Raw genomic sequence first — 4,174 nt, forward strand, 5'->3', positions numbered from 1 at the left:
AGACCGAAATGGTGATTTGGCTGCAACAAATCACGTGACAAAATAATGATGCCACAACACATAATTCACTTAGCTTGGATGACCGAACACCCTTCAATGCTATGAATTCGACTTAAATCGAGATCATTAACATGCTAAGCGGAGTGTGCTTGACCTATGGACCACTAATTTGATGGTGAAAAACGCCGTAAATCCTGGATAATATTGATATTTTTGATAGCTGCTTGGAAATAAGTGATTTGTGAGCTCAGAAATCTGTCGTGGTTCATTTTTTGAAAACCAAATTAAAAGTTTTCATAAAACATGGAATCGCACCACTTACATGATCGCTATATTTCGTGAAAGAGATGAACATGTTAGTACGTGGCTCTCCTGAAACATCAAGTTGTGGGTGATGTATTTTTGTGTGCCTTGACTTCAATTTTCCTTTACGAGATCCAATGAACAATATACATTTGTTCTACGATGGTAACATTTTTTGATCAAATCAAGGTTGTCTTCAATGAAATTCCTCATACATCTACCTTTATGAATTTAATAGCCTGTTCGATTTTACACATACGTGAATGTATCTGTAAAGGCGGCGTTCTGAAGGTCATGAGTGAAAAACAATTTCGTTCAATACAACGAAATGGAGATTTCTATCAGGTCAACAACTGATACAATACACTGAATTCTCCACTTGAATGTTTTTGTTGTCTAGCGATATTACATGGGATCCATGAAAATGTGCCATTCAGATTACTATTTCAAGCTGTGAAAGGCTTTGTTTGCAACACAAACCGCCCACAAATCTAATAGCCATCTTCCATGGTATAAATCATGATGAAAAATACGTCTGATGACCAATCTGAGTTGGTGGCCTCAAAAATCGACATATAATGCCAATATCAAAAAACAAAAACTTGCTAAATTGAGGACATCTCTGCAGATTAGCCTTTGGCTTTCGGAGAAATTGTTTCCCTACTGACACTCTCGCTGAACTACATTCATTATTGTTATGGCAGGGTGAGATTTGCAATATTCAGCGTGTTCTTGAGTTTTTGCGCAAAAGCATACATTTGACAAATAATGAACAAAGCAGTCCAGTGATTTTGAAGAGTACTAAACCTTTCGCTAATTCAATTAACATTTAGATAGACCTAATGGGATAAGCTCACATCATTCTTCTCGTGATGTCTTTACTGGGTATTAATTCGAAATTCATGACGAAATTATTCATCTTTGAAAGAGACATGTCATTTTCACAAAAGACAGCTCTGATGTAGTGAGTTACAGTAATTATATGAATATCACTATCATGCGAACCTTCTTTATATGTGAGAACCCCACTTCCCCTTACCGTAAAGTCATTTATCAACAGTTCATTCACCCATAATATTTTGGTGAATATCAACAAATAGCTTGACTTCGAAATTAATTGACGACCGTCCTGATGACGTCTCTCCATACAATATTGACGGCTCTTTAGCGCCGTGATTGTGGTCGCTTAAATTACTTTGGGCTCGTTGTGGTTGAATGGGGATACTAGAGTCGTGGAACTCTCATTGTAGGGCCGTAATGATCAAATAATGCCCTTAGGTCTTTACCCGGTTGTACTCCATGATTTTTTCAACCCCAAAGTATTCCAAAAGTGTTAGCGCCAACAAACAAACTGGCAGTCATATTCAGTACGCAAGTTTATGACCTCAATCAGTCACTTGTCAAAGGTCCTTTTTCTAATTGAGGAGTTTTTGATGATCTTGGCGACAATCACAAGGAAATGAGTAGTTGCAACGACCAACTCGTTTAAACGAGCACAAGGGAGTATATCCATGCAAGCAATAGCACTAACGAATGCTAGTACAGAAAGTGCTCTGTCATTTGTTGGTACCTGAAGTTTTTCCAATGGGGTTGGTTATTGCAGTATTGATTTGATGGTGACGTTCTCGCGGAGAGCTTTGGTGACGAATAACACACTGAAATTCTTTTCGAAAATTCAATAAATTAATTTGAACCAAAGAGTAGAAAAAGGATGTCAAAATGGTGTGATAGATTTCTGGACCCAAAAATTGTAATCCGAGAATTACGACAGCGAGGTCGGTTAGGATAACAAAATAATATTTCAAGCTGACCTAATATGTGGTGCTCGAGTGCATAATGCTCAAGGTCACTATTGATGACGTTATGTATAGTCGATAATTATTACGAGAAGCTCATCCCACAACAGAGAATTGAATGTACTAGTCTAAATGGCGTTTATGGAGCTCCATCAATTGTGTCTCAGCGTGAGCCGCATTTTATGCCTCGTGTGAAAAACATACAACGTTGCACAAGTGTGAAACTCTGGAAATTACATCCGCTTTAGCTCCGCCCTTTCGTCCGGTGAATCGATCGTGGTTGTTTTGCTATTCCAAGTGGTTGGGTCTCACGCAGAGAGGTCGCGGTAAAACTGCAACTACAGATTGCAGACAGGAAATTGCGCTTTAGCGGGAAATAGAGGCCAGCTCCATCCTTTTCACCAGTTCAGGAAAGAATTCGTCAGCATTCATTCAACTTGGCCCAACCACATGCATGAAAGTCCAAACAGACAAGTATGGCTGGGTAAAAACTGACAGCTGCCGACGACTATTGATGCTAACCACAAAATCAGGAATTAGACACAAGACAGCTTGCGCCATAATTGATACAAGGTACACCATGTACCGCCAATTTCGCATTATTGGGGGTTTTGAGCACTAGTTTGGCGCACCCTCAACTTCAACTGTCGCACCTACTGCCGGACCCTCGGAAAATGAATTTCGGATTCTCATGCTTCCGTTGTCGCATTGATGTCGTAAAATAGAGTTACGCTTGTCGTCGTTGCGGTTCGCGGTGTCGGAAATTCTCGACGTGATTGTCGGGTGCGTGTCGAAATTTATTCAAAAGTCGTCGCATTCACATGCGGTTTTTTCAAGATTAGTGACGGACGTGGTGTCGCTCGATCTACATGTTTAGCCTTCGCCAGACCGGTAAAAGTTCTCGAAATTTCGACAACAGGACTGACAACGGTTCCCAGAATTCCGACAACAGGTCCGACAGCGATTCTCGACATTTCGACAATTTCTCACGGCAAGTGCGAAATTGAGTCTGACACGAACTGCGACTACGTACAACCGCGAATCCGAAAAGCCAAGCGTCACCGCTGCCATTTTTTCCGACTCCCGGTGCGCAATCCGAACTCTGTAGTTCGACATCCGGTCCGACATTGTAGTCGCACAAACCACCAATTTATCAATTGGCGGTAAGAACCGCAGACAAGGGGTGTGCTGTATTTGGACGTTTCGGAAGTGACCTTAGAATTGTATTTGAATATGAAATAGACGGTGCAGAAGTTGTCCAATCATCTTACGGAACCTGATTAATAGGAGCAATGTGGAAATCATTTTCCGCAAATGGCGCTTTGGGTGCTTTGGTGGCGTCTTAGCATGTGGGTAATAATATTTCATGCACTAATCCCGACATCATAACGGATCATCTTTCCCAATCAGGAACGGAATACGGAAAAGTCGGGGCCGACAGGCGCCGTGCTTGGTCAAAGGCCGACCTGGTCGTACTTTTTGTTCGGTAACTGCGAGTGCAGTCGTACAATGCATCAGGAACTCCGTTAGAATTATTTTCTGGGACAACGGGCTCGGGTGCATTGGACATGCCACATGTGCTGTTGTACACAATTAAGCCCCAGAGCGGATTTAACATTTATACGTTCAGGTCCCACGATACCGGAGTTATAACTTGAATAGCAAAGAGAATTCAGGGGCATCGTTCGTAAGGGCAAACCATGACAGGACAAAATGAGTAGCGGTATCAAGATAAAAGCAAGAACAGCAGTGTTACCATGCACTTTACTCTTGAAACCAGGCTGTCGGCGGACATCAATTTGCGGGCATTTGGCGCCCTTAAGCAGTGAATAGCATAATCACTAGGGACCGGCTCGGTTGTAAAGCTTGGTCATCCGAGTGACATCATCGCACCGCTATTCTAAAAAGTAGATTATTTTCTTTCGCGTGCGGGGCGTGATGCCACCTTACCGTCGACAACAAACCGCTCATCGTAACACTATTCCATCTGCGGGATCCCCCAACAATTGGCGATGTTTGTGGCTTATCTGTTGAACACGCTTAATCCCCATACGTCAAACCCAAGATGACACCCC

The sequence above is a fragment of the Diutina rugosa genome, assembly GCF_008704595.1.
Source record: "Diutina rugosa strain CBS 613 chromosome Unknown scaffold67_size52325, whole genome shotgun sequence".
Taxonomy (NCBI): Eukaryota; Fungi; Ascomycota; class Pichiomycetes; order Serinales; family Debaryomycetaceae; genus Diutina; species Diutina rugosa.